A 17,704-nucleotide genomic window follows, 5' to 3' on the forward strand; every position below is an offset into this window, starting at 1 on the left:
CATAACGATCCACGAGTTCACGATGAAGGACTATAAAACTTTAATACGTAGTCATTGTACTTGAACGTGGTACAAAAAGTACACATAGATTCGGCAAGATGAGTTTTAATATGAAAACTCCATACGCAGATGCTGAAGGCATGTTGCCACATCTGGGAGGATGAGTAGCCACCGCGTTTGTTCATCAGTTAGTTTTTCGTGAACTCATGTTGATCCGTAAATCCACGGAAAACCTATCATAAACTACTGGCAATAGTTAGTAAATGCATAGAACGAACCGTAAGATAAATAGTTAATTAAACTGTTTACAATTTCTAGCGAATGCGATCGGTTAATGATGCCTTACGAATTGTTGAGAGTAGTTTGCGAGCTCTTTTCGAATGTAATAAAAAAAAATTCGAGGAAATTCGTGAAAAAAAATCCATTTTCTTTAACGAATTTATACTTGAGTCTGCGGTGAATGTCTACGAGTTGTTAAGAGTTATTAATTGACACCGACCGAACGTGTTAAATTAATACGAATGCTTTCAAATGACTACGAATTGATTATTCGTAAGGATTCGTAAGAAAGATTCCTATATGTGAAGGGGGTATAAAGCAAAAATACCTACATTAATATAAGCCATATTAGAGTAATGGCGTTAAAAACATTTAGAATATAACATGACAAAGCTCCACATGTACTTCCTTATTTAATCTGTAAATAAAATCATGTATATAATTTCAGATTAGAGTAACTTATTACAGATACCTTATGTAAAAACAACAAGGTGTGGGAAAATCATTTAGATGCACTGCTCCATTCCTCTGGAACTCTATGCCTGAGGAATTCAAACAGTGATCATTCAAACTTTAATCAATTTTCATCCGTAATTTCGAGCTGGGATGGAAAAACATGTTCCTCTGCTGCATGTAAAACTGAACTGTTATTCCATGACTTTAACAGCGCGCCTAAACCCATGTTATTTGTTGGCTTTTTATGTTTGCTTTGTCTTGCATCATTTGCTTTAGGTTACGCTGTTATTTTACTTATGTTGCTACCCGCTTGCTTAGCATTTTTACTTCGTTTACTACTGTTTTTGTAAGTATACCAGCTGCATGTGTCTTCGTCATATTTATAATTGTATGTCAATGTTTCATTTTATTTTCTGTTATACTATATGTAGGCATTCACTGTATGTATCATTCACTTACTGTCGGCAATAAAAGCTCTTTAAGAGCTTATGTTGTATTGTTAATTAGCTTCCCGACTTAATATTCCACTGAATATCTATCTACAAATTACAGTGTTTTTTTTTCAGTTTAAGGAGCAAAAGGAAATTTTGAACTATTTGAAGAAAAAAATATTAAAATGTCATAACTCAAGTTGACAGCTAGCCCATGCCACTGTTTGTGGTAATTAAATTCTAGTTTTTATGAGACTTACCAAACTACACACAGAAACTTAAATTGCAACAGCTTTTTAGCACGATACAACATAATAGCCCTCCTCCTCCTCCTCCTGGGAACACAAACAATTACTTTTATATATCAACACTATAAATGAGACAGCAACTACCGTTATAACAAACAAGAAAAGTACCATACACTACTTTCCCTTATAGGAGGTGCATTATTCCAAATCCTGGCCCTAAAGAATGCCTTCAAAGCATTTACCCTTGTGGGTCACCCTGTGCAATAGCAGTGTATCGGTGCCTGTTGACAAATATCATAATAATAATGAGAACATAAATATATCATGAAGCGAAATAAAGCATCTACGATTTACCCCAACAGGATCATATACACATGTACATATTAATATCAGTGTTAATTAACTGGTCAAGTAGCAGAATATAAACCAGCTTAAAACTACAATAAACCTGATATAAAACGTTGCTTTCAAGGAGGAAATTCATCCCAGGACGCCATTAAATCATACAAAATATTTCCGAAAGGGCAGGGAGATCTTTGCCCGAAATGACAGCATATTAGTTGAACACTGCAAAACAAAATGGGTTAAAATACAACTTAAGGAAAACAGAACTATTACTTGACACCTATATGTCACAACGAAGCCGGAAGGATTTGAAGAACCCCAAAAGTATTAAAACTGAGAACATAAAAAAATCATCCGGGGTTTTGGCATGCATTGTTGTTAGATATATAATCTCGGTAAATGCTATGGAATTTTGGCATGTGTGGTAAGATAAGTGGAGTTCCTTATATTTCTCGTTATATGATGTTTTGACATGTGCTATTAGACCTATGGAGTTTTGACGTTTTGTAAAATAAATCGAATTTTGTTATGTGCTGTTATTTGTATATTTATACGGAGATTTGTTATGTACTGTTATTTATATATTTATACGGAGATTTTGTATGTGTTGTTTAATATATGAAGTTTTGGTACCTGCTGTTGTTTGATATATATTTTACATACATGTATATGGTGTTTCGGAATAGTTTCTAAATATAATGAGTTTTGGCATGTTTTGGAAAAAAGTTATGTGCCCTTGAATGGCGGTTGTTTTGAAAAAGGCTCCGTAAGTGTTTTGACCGTTGTACTTTTTATAGCAAGTATTATGGTCTGACAATTGGAATGGTGCTTCAAAACAAAGTTACACGCATACGTATGTAATTTTATATCGTAATATTACAGAAAATGCGATTTTCTTTATACTGACTGTTTTCTAAATCGAATGCTTGTGAATAGAACTATACTCGGCGTCACATAAATAACATACTGTTAAAATTTGAATAAAAATATTTTCTACGACTTTATTGACACCTACCGTCGTTTAAATTGTCTTAAATGACTTGCTCATTCGTTTAGCCAAACGGCTTCTCCCTAAACATTGAATCGTTAAATTCCGGTCAGATTTTAATTCTAGGTGCCAATATTTACATTGTAAAAAGTCGGCCATGTTTACAGTGATCGGGTTGCTAGGAGATGTTTACGTTTAAATGGTTTGTCCAAAAACCGAAGAACCCAGAATGCACTTCGGCGTTATTTCGGATATCTCGGATTTATTTTACGCGAACAACGTACAATACCGAGAAGTTGATCAAGCAGACGATTGTCACCGGAGTTCGACGGGAACTTACGAACTTCGTTTGTAAACAAATCGTCCCGTAAAAACCAACATGGCGAATATTAGTATGGGATTTTCCCGTAAGGATTTGTTACGCATGATTTAAGCTAATAAGCGACTTGTTTTTGAGAAGCTGTTTGGCTAAACGAATGAGCAAGTCATTTAAGACAATTTAAACGAGGTTGGTGTCAATAAAGTCGTAGAAAATATTTTTATTCAAATTTTAACAGTATGTTATTTATGTGACGCCGAGTATAGGAGTGATCTAGAGGATTTAAATACTAGTTAATCAAACGGTACAAGAAACGGATTTAATCAATGATCTGAGTCAGAACTCCCAACCTGTTATTACTGATAGTCAATTTCATGACAATGATATGTATAAATAAAGTCTGACAGAAAATCCTTTAAATCTGACTTATTAAGTCACACTGATCTCAGTGACCTAAAACCGATCCGGTCATCGCTTTTTGACATCATTCGGAAAACTGACTCAACTTTATCTGAAGTCAAATATATAGAACGGTCTAATAAGGATGGTCAAGCTTTTGGTGAAAAAATTGCAGATGACAATTACGTCATGTTTCAGTACATCGAGGGCGCGAAAAACGGTTCTGAACTACGACAATGTATCTCCAAAAGTGCATGTAGGAAACCTACTACCGTGTCCGAAGAAAACGATTCGATTCTCGCTGATATATACAATAAACTATCCAAGAAAGCCAGAAGTGTAGAAGCGTCTCACGATAACACGATTGTAGTTTCGATGCTAATGGAAGTGAAACAGATGATAAATGATGGTCTGAAACCGCTGTCCGAAAAGATTGATTCAGTTGTGAAGAACTTTGAAGGAGAAATCAAAACCTTAAAGAAATCATTTCAACAAAAAGATGCAGAGATTCTATATCTGCAAAATCAACTTTCAACGTATCGGGATTGGATTTCTCATCTCCAGGCCGATGTAAAACTGAAAACACAAGAGGTGAAAGATCGCGACGAAATACAAGACTGTGACAAAGTGCGGAGAAAGTTATCAGATAGACTAAGCAACAAGCTTGAATCAATTGACAACAGGTTTAAACAGCGAAATGCGAAGAATCTAAATCCTCTTATAGTCAAAAAGTATTGGAGCAAATACCACAATCTATTCCCGTGGTAATGTAATAACGCGTCAATACACCAACACAAAAGGAAAAGTACTTCGATACGAGCATTGGCACTCAGAGAAACGAACTTGTCGATTACGATAAAGCAACAAGTGACCACCGTGCGAACGATTATGACAATGTTTTGAATACACCCAGTGCGAACGAACGAAGAATCGGACAAAGAATTATTGATGATACAGAAGCTTTCTGTGGTGTTGTTAGAAGACGAACGAAGCGCATTGTGTTGTATAATGTGCGAGCAGACAAGTCTTATGCGGCAGTTGAAAGAGCATTGCGATTACGCAGAAAAGAGAGGAGCTCACGTGACATTTATACAAGGTTACTGAAAACGCGTTAAAGTAGTCAAAGTGCAACTTACATTATACGCGAGAATATAAATGAGGATGATTTTTATAGTAAAATAGAGAACGAGTCATTCTGGCCGAAAGGTGTATATTATAGAGACTATGTACCTTACAACAAAACACAAAAAGAATCACAATGGGGAGAATACAGATAAAGATCACTTCCACAATTACCACTGTACTGGTATTTTTGTTTATACGTATAGCTTTATTGTTTAATTTTTCACTTATGTTACGTTTGTGTGCATGGAATATGAGAGGCGCGATGTATGGTGCGCCATATTTTCAAACTGTATTTAGATAACAGCGACATCTGTATGTTGACTGAACACTGATTAAATGCATCAAATATCTCATTTTTAGAGAAGTTTGATAATAGGTTTGATTGTGTGTATAGTATTGGTATCAATAGCAATAGTTGGAGGTACAGCATTGCTTATTAGAAAATCACTTGGTTTTAAAATACATAAAATAGATACAATGAACGATCGAATATGTGGAGTCAAACTAAGTTCAAAACATTATATGAGTATTGGTGTTTTATGTGTATTGCTTCCATCAACAAATCATGATAAAGAAACATACCTGAAATATTTAGATGACTTGTGTAGAATTTATGATATATATAATGATGACAATGTAGTAATAGTGGGAGGTGATTTTAATGTTGATATTACTAAAGCACAGACAATCAACAAAGTCTCTAACTTCACTGACTTTTTAAGAGATCGAGATTTGTGCCCGGCCCCTTTTTGTCAAAGTAGGGTAGGTCCTTTATACACATATTGATCTAAGGATTTTATTACTAGAACATTGTTGGATTATATTTGTATTCCAGATAATATTGCAAATGATATTGTTTTAAACAAAGTATGTTCTAATTGTCCTTATTCTGTATCAGATCACTTTCCAGTTAATGTACATGTCAATATAGACCTGCTTGGTACATCAGCGGAAATGTATAAATCCTATAGACATGCTTTGAAATGATCGAAGTCTGATGATTTTGAAAGGAAACTTTACCAGTCTGAAATTTTTAAGTTACTTAATTTATCTACTGAAACTGTAGATGTTGATACAAATGACGTTGAAATTTGTACAACAGTGTTTACTAATTCCTGACATAAAGCTGCAAGTATGTGTATCCCGACAGGTCAATACCGAAGTTCTTTAAAACCGTACTGGAAAAAAATGTCAATTAAACGATTATCATTTTAGACAAAGACAGACACGGTGGACATGGATAGCCGAAGATAGACCGCGATCACCCACTACTCTAAGCTATTTTAATTACAAAGATAAGAAAAAAGGAATTCTGAAATCGTAAACGTTTAGCCGAAAAATTGAGGCGAGAAGAAAAGATCGAGGAAATACATAATACTGCCGAATTAGATATCGAACAATTCTACAAACGTGTTCGTCAGTTTAAGAAACCGAAGTCGTCAATCAGTCAACTATCCTATGATGGAAAAGTAGCCTGTGACGAAATTTCTATGAGTGACTTATGATGTTTTTCGGGATTTATACTCAGAACAAAAGGAAAATGATAACGATTTCGACAAACCTTTCTTTAATGAAGTAACTAGTAATGTGCAGTCGTATTTTACTATGAAGACTGAACGCATATACGAGATAGGAAAGTCAATTACTGTTGATGAAATTAAAGTGCAGTTAAAAACTTCGAAGTGTGGGAAAGCCCCTGGTCCAGACAACGTTTGTAATTTATTGCGGAAAACGAGTATTAGAACACTTATGTAAACTGTATAACATGATTATGACTTCATTACAATGCCGCACCCTCTTCAATTTGGATTTGTTAAGGACCATGGTTCTATACCAGCAATTTACACGTTGAAAGAATTTGTAACTTTCTACACGGAACGAAACTCTGTAAACAATCCTAATTGCGGAGATTTGATACATCGCATCTAACCAAAAGAATTTGAGATAAAGGATACTACAGACACTGTGAAGTCAGCCTCATATCTTGACCTACACTTAGAAATCGATGGTAAAGGAAAACTATTGACCAAACTTTACGACAAACGTGATGACTTTTCATTCAGAATTGTCAACTTTCCTTTCATATGTGACAACATCCCTTCAGCACCTGCGTATGGAGTGTTTATATCACAACTCATACGTTATGCCAGAGCTTGCCGAATCTTCGCAGACTTTTTGTATTGCACCAGAACTCTAACAAATAGGCTTCTGGAACAGGGTTATGTTGCTACAAGATTGAAGTCATCACTTCAGAAGTTTTATGGTCGTCATCATGAACTCGTGGATCGTTATGGTGTATCCATCTGCACCATGAAAACTGATTTATTCAACGGGTCATAGTTTTCCTTTCCTCGTTTGTCTACCCCGGACTTGACTTTTTATGAGCAACTCGGCGGGTGTTTCTACAAAAGCAGAGGACGCTTACCCTAGCGGTGCACTTGGTCCATGTTCCCAGTTTTTAGTGGAGTCCGAGTTGCTCATTAGCTTTTGTTACTTTGTTACTTTGTATGTATGATTTTAGTTACTTTGTTGTGTATGTCTGTTTTCCATGTCTGGTCTTTGTCCCTGTATTACATTCTTTTGTTTACCGCTATAACCTTGGTTCCCTTGATTACTCTTTCTGTAGTATATTCTGCATTCTTAGACAACGAAAAAGCGTTCGACCGAATTTGGCAAGATGGCCTGTTGTACAAACTTTAGAAGTTAGGAATATCTGGAAAATTGTGGAGATTAATATATGTATGGTACAAATCTTCAAGTGCTAATGTTCAATACAAGTCAATATCTAGTAAATCATTCAAAATCTGTCAGGGAGTTGGACAGGGTCGTGTTATGTCTCCCTGGCTCTTTTAGTTATTATCGATGGATTAATTAAACTTCATGTAGAATCGAAAAATGGGTCACTTATAAAAAAACTTACACATTCCTTGTATAATGTTAGCTGATGACACAACATTATTAAGCTCTTCTACAAAGGGACTGCAAAACTCGCTTTACATTGTCCACAAGTATGCGAAAAAACGGCGTTTGAAATACAATGCTTTGAAAAGTAAGGTGTTACTGTTTACTTCTAAGAGACATTTACAGAAAAGTAATTTAGATTTTCAATTTGGTGGTCAAACTATTAACAGGATAGACAAAGTTACATATGTTGGAACTCTCATAGACTGTCATGCCCGAACGTTTGATAGAACTGATAATGCGTGTAAAAAACTGAAACGTAACTTGCACTCACTACACACCGTAGGCGTAAACTCGAATGGCATGTCACCGGTGGCAAATACCGTTGTATGGAAACATGCATTTCTACCTACAGCTCTTTACGGGTGTGAACTTTGGGGTCATTTGAACAAAACTGAAACATCTATGTTGGAACAGACTCAAAGATGCTTTTCTCGTTTTATATTGTGTTTTGACAAACGTTCACCAAGTGCTTCTTCTTAAGTAATTTAGGACTGTGGTCTATAGAGGGGGTTGATAGACAAGTTTAAAATGTTATTCTTTGGTCGGTTGTGTAGAGCGTCGGTAACGACAACTCATAAACAGTTATTTAACCTAAGGCTTGCAAATGTAATTTCTGGCAAACCGGACAAATCATCTTTGACTTACGATCTCGTTCGAACTTTATTGAAATATGATATGTCATCATTCCTTGACCACTTCATTGAAGAAACTTTCATTCCGGACAAGAGACTATGGTCAAAAGTCATAAGTCAAACAATAACTATTTATGAAGAAAACAAATGGAAATTATTGGTACAACAACGACCTGACCTTTGGGGATATTTCAAAATCCACCATTCTTTAACAGAACACAGATTGATTAGACTTTGTTCCAAGCACCATTGCAAACGCAATGAGCTTGTGGTATTAACTTATCTAGGGTCGCTAGCTATTATTAGTGGACAATGCTCTCTTTGTGACGGATTTACTGACGACATAGTCAAACATTCCATACTTCATTGTGAATCGCTTATGAATGATAGAAACTCAATGTTTTACGGCATTGTAGACTTACTTCCAGTACACGATTCAGTTAAATTATTTAACCAAGAGGATGATGACATTCTTATAACATTCCTTGATGGCATTACCGAATTTACTAATGAACTAGACTCTGACATATGGTACCAGCTAATGCTATGCGTTGCAGGTCACATAAATAAATTGTACACTAACTTCAGGAAAGTTATTTTTGAGTTAAAATTCAATACTAGTATTTAACATTCGATTACATGTAAGTGTATCACTCAATATATGCTACCTAAATTTGTGTATTATCTACTCTTTTTTTAATACAGTATTATTTACATGGTATAAAAGGTATTGCATCAGTTTGTGTATATAAATAATTATGTGTGTGTAGTTTTCTATTTTGTCAAGTGATTTTTGTATTATATTTTTGATTTTTTTTCTTGTTTTATGAATCTTCATCTTTTGGAGGAAATAAAGCAAATCAATCAATCAATCAATCATGTAGTTTTGACATATATTGTTAGATATATGGAGTTATGCATGTCTTGTTAGATATATTGAGTTTTGACATGTATTGTTAGATCACGTGTATTTGAAATTAAGGCAATTTGTCGGAATGAAAACTGCACACAAAACACGGTAAAACAGAAAAACAAAATATTCAAAACATTTATTTCACTGAGGATATAAATTGTTCGTGAAATGTGAAAATAATCAATCATGATATTACATTTATATTTTTGGCATAAATAGGAAAAAATAATTAACTGAGTAAAGAATAAAAAAAATACAGAATTAATAGAAATACAAAACAAATAATACTAAAATAACACGACGCCTTTAAATTTCTTTTTATGCAATTATGCTATGGGTGGCACAGGGTAAATTTTATCCAACTGATTTTTTTTCCAATGTTATGTATATATCATATGTATGTCAAATAGAAAAAAGTGTGTTTTAAATCGACCAGGGATGTCTCAGAAAATTATTTTAATTTTTTTCATCGAAGTAAAACAAATTTTGCTTAAATTACAAAGTTATCTCCTCTTTTCAATGAATTTCAATTTATTTCTCTTTAATTGTTGCAGTTGAGAAAGGATCATCTGAGATCTGTCAAATGGATGATTTTTTTTTAAACAGAACTTGTCATGTGCAACTAACTACCTGGTTTTTGCATGGACTCCCTCTTATATAGTAGATATGAAGACGAAAATGTATAATTACCTTGGTTGCTCATTAAATACAATCATAAATATGGTGAGTAAAAAATACTGACACCTATCTACAAAGTTCTCTACTAATTTATGAAGAAAATAGAATATGGATGTTATTTGTTTCAGACATATGCCTGTGAAATAAAATCACAAATCTTACACCACATAATTAACTGCCTATGAAACTACAAGGAGAGAAAGTGGTCCTTAAGAAGACTGAACATGTTATATCTGATGTTTAGAATATATCATAGATTGAGTCCTTGAGAATGGCTTCAAGCACATTTCCATGTATACAGCCCTTGAATGAGAAAAGTTTTCCATTATATTGTAGAAATGAATAGGGGGTGGGGAATAGGGGATGTGGAAAGGAGATGGAAATTTTAAATGGCAATAATAAGATTTTCGGTTTAAAAAGAACATTTTGTCTGAAAATTATATTTAACTAGTTGCAAACAGTAATTTGAATTTTTAGATATGAACTTTAAGTTTTAATAAAAGAAGTTAAAACATGATTATGGATAATGGAAATGCAATGGACAATTTTCTACGGAGGTTAGGGAAAGGAATATGTGAACAGTGCAGGGTGTAAGTGGGACATTTATACCATTGAAATGCTATAATACATGGTAACGTTATTGTTTAATTTGCATAAAATACAGAAACCTTTAGTTTGGGGCGGATTAATCGATAAAAAGAAAACTGTTTTTTTTTATTCTACATTACATGCATTATTTACTTAGAAGACCATGGGCACTTGTTCCTCAAGAAAATAAGATATGTGGTAAGCATGTTTTACTGAAAAGTGATATGTGGTAAAAATGTTTTACTGAAACAAGTGCATGTTGATTAGGCTGATTATTATGATCAATTACAATTGTAATCGTATGTAGCAAATTTCTTAGGATTTATCTCTTTGAGAAAATCTAACAAAAACCATTATGTAGTTAATCACGTTAACTGGGTCCAGTAAGACACCTTGTAGACAAATTTAGTGTATCTACGACGAATCTAATATAATTTCGGGATGACAAAATGTGAAATATTACATTCATGGGCTACCTAACTAAATTGCATTGATTTAAAGTAAAATATGATATTAGAAGGTAGAAATGTATATCTAAAAAAAAATCACATGTTTAAAACAACTTACAAATGTACTTATATTGCACATTCAATATACTGATGTACAAAGTCACACAGAAAAACGTTTTGCTGACATTGTTGCCCAAATCCTTATGATAAAAGAGCCTTATAGCAAGACTGAACCTAAAGCACGACAATGTAAAAATACCCTCCAAATCAGAGGTAAAACTATGTATTTAGTGAAACTTCAAACGACTAAACAACTGGGAAAAACAAAATCAATGAAAATATACATACATCAGAACAACGCATTTAAAGGAAGGCATGCTTTCAATCTACTTTTTGATACTAGTCAAAGGCGGATTCAGACCCAGAGCGCCAAGCGCGCACCCTCAAAAGTTGTTTGAAATATTCACTAAAGCATGACGGTGCTTGCTAGTTCTTTGGTAAGTCAGCGCGCCTTCCCGTTAATCAATTTCTGTATCCGCCTTTGCTGGTATCTGTAATATATATATATATATGAACCATTCAAAAGTTTTTCATTTAGTGTCATGTTCAAAATACTTCTCGGCAACATGGCGAACTATCTCATCAGCCCAAACTATAGATTGCTCAGCTTCCTTTCTTGAATATTTGTCTGCCGGAAGTTCTTCAGAATACACATCTGGATAACGGAGTGAATTGATATGTATGACTACGTCTTGCAACTCTGAAGCTAATGATCGGAGAGTGTCATCTTTGTCTGGTACATTGGCAAGTAAGTTATGTTCTCTTAGGACAGAGTATTCATCAACGGCACAGAGAGCCCCTTTAATGGCTTTTTCGGCTGCCTGAAAAATAGAACATCACAGTCAGTGAGAAAAAGAACAAATGTCAATTAACGTACCGGCTTCCATTTATAATAACTTTAAAATCGACATTTTGTTCACATAACGTATGTTAAATGAGGAAAAATAAATGTTTTTATAAAAAGCTTACAACGTTGAATGTTAGATTTCTTCATCGCACAAGACGGTTTCGTGTCGGAATTGTTATTAATGCTTATGTTTAAACCCTAAGAAGTTTGGTATATTTTTCCTGAGCACGTGGTTTTGAAAGAACTCTTCCAAAGAGGATACTTTTGAAATTCGTTTCGAAATTTAAATTAAAAACAAAAATAAATATAATATAAATATATTTATCTGTCGTCAAAATAGATAAACTTTTGAATGACATACCTGTTGACACTGAAGACAAACCCAGTTGTAACATTTCGTTGGGTTTATGCGCAGAGCCTCCATTAGAATGTGACCCGATTGTAGATCAAACTTTGCCTGTTTGAGGAGCACACGACCGTGTTTCGGCTGTGGGTTGGGATCTCGAGAAAAACAAATATCATTAACATCGCTGGTTGTGTTCTTTTCAAATGGCTTAAATTCTACAGGCGTATCTTCTTCATCGGAATCACAAACTTCAACTGGTCTCGGTTTAATAACTAGAAGAAGACATTTTTGGACCTGGATGTCTTTATCTTTTCCAATATTTACTTTGTAAGATATTAATTCACCATTAATGTCCTGAATAAGTTCAGTTATGATTACATACACCAGAATGACATCTTGAGTCAGAATAACGTCTAGGTTTATATCAGCTTCTTCTAAATGGTTAACCAGAAAAACAGCATATTGTCCAACGCTGATGGGGTGATATGGTTTTTGCAAACTAGATTTTTTACTAATAGGAACAAGAGAACCTGCAGAGGGATACCATATCTTATTCGCAAATCCTTTTTCTAGAGATGGTATTCCAATTTCAGTAAGTTTTGCCTCAATGTAGTCGTAATGTGCATTGAAAGTCTGCAATATCCCCAACAGTGTGAATAATTTGTACTTTCTAAATGCAATAGTTTGTAAACATCTTTCTAAGTCAACAGAGAAGTCTCGAAGCCATCTGTCAATATCTACGTTGTGGTTGTTAACATACAATACTTCATCGTCTTCTGAGAAAAAGCAGGTTTTGTTAGAACGTGTTGATTTTATTGTTTGTCCATCTCGCTGAAGTACAGTTTTTAGATCAGATACACCACAGACTCTTAATCTGCGTAGTTTCGCAGCAATACGTCTCATGTCCTTAAGTGTAAATTCTCTTTTGAGGTTATTTTGATCATATTTGCATATGCGTAGTAATACATCTGTGAACTTGTAACTCGTTAGAAGTTCTCTGAGTCTTGCTACTGTTTCACTTTCGGTAACAGTCAAATGATCAATTGTCTCCTTAACTTCGGATTGAATAGACTTTGGTCTATATCTCTCCGGAAGACTTGCAAACAAGTCAGGCAGTTGTGAAACATTAATGCCGATGCATTCTAAATCTACCAAGAAATTGATATGGCGGTCGTCTAATAACCTATCACGAGTGATCGAAAGACAGTGAAAATAAAGTGTATCAGATGGCATTAGCTCTCCTGTCTCGGATAGAAGATACAATTTCTTCACATCTAGGTCTTGAATTGATTGCTCTGCACCTTTCAATGTTTTCATGAAACCATAAAGCGCCTTCTGTGTAAGTTTTAATTCTGGTGGAGAGAGCGGAGAGCAAGAACAGTCTTTGTGGAGCTGATCCAGTACCTTGCAGTAAGTAGATGTCGTCGGGTTGTTTTGCATACCCATCAGACCAAAGATCTCAAAGAAAGTTCCGTATACGTCTGGTGCTTTCATCATGTACGGGATAATTTCATCTTTGTCAATAAGATTTCTAACTATTTGATGTGGGTAAACAAATATAGCATGTAAAGGAATGTGGATTATTGGTATTCCGATCAATTCATTCATTTGTATTTTGTGACGTTGAAGATATTTGTATATGTCTTCCATGATTTTCTGTATAGATTTGTCATTTGCATTGAATGACCCTTGCATGGCTGAGCATACATTTCTGATATGCGCTTTTACAGTGTTGAAATGTGGAATTTTGATTTCTAGTGTCTTGATAATAGAAACAGGTATATATTGTGGAAGCACAGTTGCAACTGTCCAAACTAAATGCCTCTTATCATAGCAATATGATTCATCTAAAGATGACATACCGACATTTTCCATTGTCGATGCACATATATCTGTAAGATATCTATCTAACTGATCGACCGGAATAAATCTAATTGATGAAAGTTTTGTTTTGAATTGACAACATATGTCGTCTTTGCTTCGTATGAATTTTTCTAGGTGTTTAAGAAGTACTTCACACTTCCGACTTGTTTCTCCGCCAACATACCTTTTTGCAATGATCGTCGCTAAGTCAAGAATAATGCGTTCGGTAACATCATTTTTCAATCCAGCACGAATAAGAAAGCCTTTCCATTCTTTTCCAACATAGGGTGCTGGAGGAAAGTCTATATCGTTAGAGAATTCACTAAACAGATCATGATCGGGGCTATAAAATTCATTTGCTTTTCTCAGAATACCCCGAAGTGGTAAAAATGATACTTCTTGCATAGCGATACAAATATCGTAGTACCGGCATATCATTCCAGTTTCTCTGATGTAATCCATATGTTCAAAGTGATATCCTTTTTCTACATATTTAAAATGTGGAAGGACATACCTAGCATATAAATTTACCATACTTATTATCTTACAGCTAATAATCTGATACATGTAATCTATACAAGGGAAGTACTTTAGAACTTTTAAATTTAATCTATCAAACAATCGTTGTAGACTATTCGTGAGCGAAGTTTTGACGTCTCGTACAGCAAAGTATTGACTATGTGACAAACTAATAAAATTTCCATTTACAGTAACAAAAAGTGGAATGTCTTTCAATTTTGTAATCACTTCATCTCTGAAACTTTTTTCCGTTATTAAATATTCACAAAACTGAACAAGTTCTACTTCGGTCAGTGAGAGTATATTTTCAAACAACCGTTCTTTCCAAAAATGTATAGCGTCTACTACATCAATGACTTTCTCGTACTTAACAAGTAATTCTGAGAGCTTTACTGACTTCACAGCCGGTGAAGGTAGACCGATTTTTTTCATAATGCCAATGACGCCCTGATGAACACCTTTTGAAAAACTGTCATAGTCTATGCATCGCGAGGCCAGGTTAATTGGTAAAAGGTAATTTGTCTCAATGAATGTAATCGGGAGAAGATTCCAGTCACCAAGTTGTTCGTGAGCATTGCACCTTTCATCTATAAACTTCCAGAAACGGTGTAGCCAGTCTAATGACAAAGGCGTGCCCTCCTCTCTCATTTGAATAGGCTGTTGTTTCTTGTATTCTGATTCACTAATGAAGTTCTTCAGCATTTTCTCGAACTCGCTTCCTGTAAGTTTTTGGAAGGATAACATCTTAAAGCTTGACAGTTCTATGAGATCTGAATGGACAAATCGATCTGCAGAAATCGGTAACAAATCTAAAAACTGCGTCAAAATCAAAGTATTTTCTTTTTGAAAACGCGAAAGATGGTCGTCATTTTTTAAGAGCAATGGTAAGCCAATAATTGCATTAACATCTTCTTCCTTCAGACAATATTTCAAACAAAGCTTAATGTCCTTTATCGTGTTGTCAAACATTCTCTCCACCCATGAAATATCTTTTGACGAGAGGTATTCAATAACAGAGCTTGGGGATATACTTTTTAGACAAAGGCAATTTTGTAATTTTGCTCCGTGTGTATCATTAATCATTTCACAGGCTTTATAAATGCTTTCTTGAATGTCAGAGGGAAGACCTATTAAATTCATACCAAGTTTACTAAAAACTCTATGCAGATCATTTGCTACAAGATCTTTAGTGTATTCTTGTTCACTAAGGTCATCAACAAGTTCTTTAGTGTGTTTTTGTTCACTAAGGTCATCAACTAGCAGATGATTGTTGTGTGCAGATACCCAGGAAATTTGTCCCTGTTCGCCTCGACTGGAAAGTCGATATACAGGAAGACCTTTAATTTTGATTTGAAAGTATACATGAAAAGAAAGAATCTCCCAAAATGAACCTTTGGCTTGTTGAAATAGAGGGAATTGTTTGTCGTAATTATTTTTATTCCTCAGTTCGAAAATCCCAGATGCATAAGCAGGCGCAATATTTCTTTTAAGAAGTTCAATGTTCCACTGCCTGCGAACGTCATATGATGCATGGCCTTGGTCGGATCCCCATAATGTATTTCGAGATACATCAACAGCAAATTGTCCATCAGTATGGCATGCTAATCCGGTCACCACTGGTAATGGTAATAGACAAAAAGCTTTTGCAGATTCTAGATTTGAATCCATTGGAAAGGCTACGCCACCTTTTGGTAGAAATTTTATTTCTTGACTTTCATAGGCGTTTCTAATATTATCATCTATTTTCGTAGGTTCATACATGCCTATGTTTTGAATGACTAACCATTTTGAATTTAGTCCTCCGTTAACTGTGATGGAAAAGGAATACATATATTCTGAAATGTTTTTTTCCAGAATGGAAATCGGTATTCCTTTCATCTTTTCATTCAAATCTCGCAGATGTGTCTTCAAATCATTCTGAATCTTTTTGTTCTTTTGATCACAGACAGCTTTAGTCTCGCAAATGATTTTATGATTATTATAGATATCGACGTATGAAACCGTTATCTTCTTTAAAGTCAAGAGGAATATCAAATTTTCTTGTACGTTCTCTTTTAGTGTATTTAGTATCTCGAGTACATCTTCAGCCTCATATGTTTTGTTTGATATTTGAGACGTTTCGTGTTGTAATCGTCTCAGTGGAATACGGAACCATGTTCCATGTCGCTGTTTTAACTCACCCGTTGACAGAAAAATTTCAAAAACGTCTGGATAGTTAGCATGTAATTCATTGCTTTCCATAACCATTCCTGGATCGCCGTAGTGTGAAAGTGGAGCATATCGGCAATGGGGATCAAAGACGCAAAAGACACCACCTCTCGCAGCGTGTGGCCCAAGAGCTAATATGCAAGGTGCATCAGTAAGATGGTAGACAGAGTTAAAACCGATGCCGAACTGTCCTGTTTTGCTTCGATCATCTATCTTGCTACCTGTGCCAAGATGTTTTAAACCATCAAGATCTGAGTCAGTGAAAATTCCATCGTTGTAAACACACAAAGCAGGTCCATGAAGCTGATTCCATCGTTCATCGAACGTTCTCTTTGTTTTGTGCGTGCGCATGTCTAGTAAAAAGTGAATTTCAGTTGCCCCGGCGTCGTCTGCATTCTGAATCATTTCTTTGAGCACAGAATCATCTTGGGGATAGCTGGCTAGAATTCCTTTCAATCGAGTAACAAGTTCCTCACGCTGCCCAAAAGACGTAGCTGACGTACCCTCTGTGAGCCGTAAATTTCTCCCAAGGCCAACACATCTTTGGATTTTGTTACGCATTTCCGGGTTACTTTTACATAACTCCATGATGCATTCAAATGATGGAAGTTTTACATATTTACCAATGATATTGCTGCTGAGAATAATCTCATTGCAATCCACAACTGTTGCGCCATGGTTGAGTAGAATATGTAATACATTCTCTGGCAGTTTTTGGAAATGAAATTTTTCACAGCTAGATAGGACATATTCACCCTTTAAAACGTACAAAAAGTCAATCCCTGTGTTTCTCTGATCATATTGAGGAAGAAGTGGAAGGTGTTCAAATAATTTGTATTCTCCATTTGCATTCATCTTCTTGATTAAATTCCACAATGATTTCAACCATTCTATTGTCAGAGGTGTGGTTGAACATTTTGGAACGTATTTTTGGAATGGCTCTTCCGTTGTCAAGTGCAGTTTGAAAACATCCTCCAGTAATCTAGGGATATCCTTATCTTGCAGATAGGTCAATTGAAACTGGTCTGTAAAATATTAGATTTAACT

General features: G+C 35.0%; 1 long non-coding RNA gene and 1 pseudogene across 2 annotated transcripts in view; both read right to left on the reverse strand.

Annotated features, from left to right (window-relative positions):
- Positions 1-571: 571 nt before the first annotated feature.
- LOC148614363 (uncharacterized) lies at positions 572-2,898 on the reverse strand. Its single transcript, XR_015923648.1, has 3 exons — positions 2,775-2,898; positions 1,427-1,501; positions 572-697 (listed from the first exon to the last, which is right to left on the reverse strand). It is a non-coding gene; the product is annotated as an uncharacterized LOC148614363 (long non-coding RNA).
- A 6,320-nt stretch (positions 2,899-9,218) lies between these two features.
- Positions 9,219-17,704, reverse strand: part of LOC148614364 (sacsin-like) — a 34,844-nt pseudogene continuing 26,358 nt past the window's right edge. The window contains exons 6-7 of the transcript XR_015923649.1: positions 12,083-17,682; positions 9,219-11,695 (exon numbers count right to left, since the gene is read on the reverse strand). The product of XR_015923649.1 is annotated as a sacsin-like (transcript). The remainder of the gene's footprint in view (positions 11,696-12,082; positions 17,683-17,704) is intronic.

The sequence above is a fragment of the Perna viridis genome, chromosome 6 (genome assembly GCF_037379345.1).
Source record: "Perna viridis isolate PV_CMFRI_1.1 ecotype Kerala chromosome 6, ASM3737934v1, whole genome shotgun sequence".
Taxonomy (NCBI): domain Eukaryota; kingdom Metazoa; phylum Mollusca; class Bivalvia; order Mytilida; family Mytilidae; genus Perna; species Perna viridis.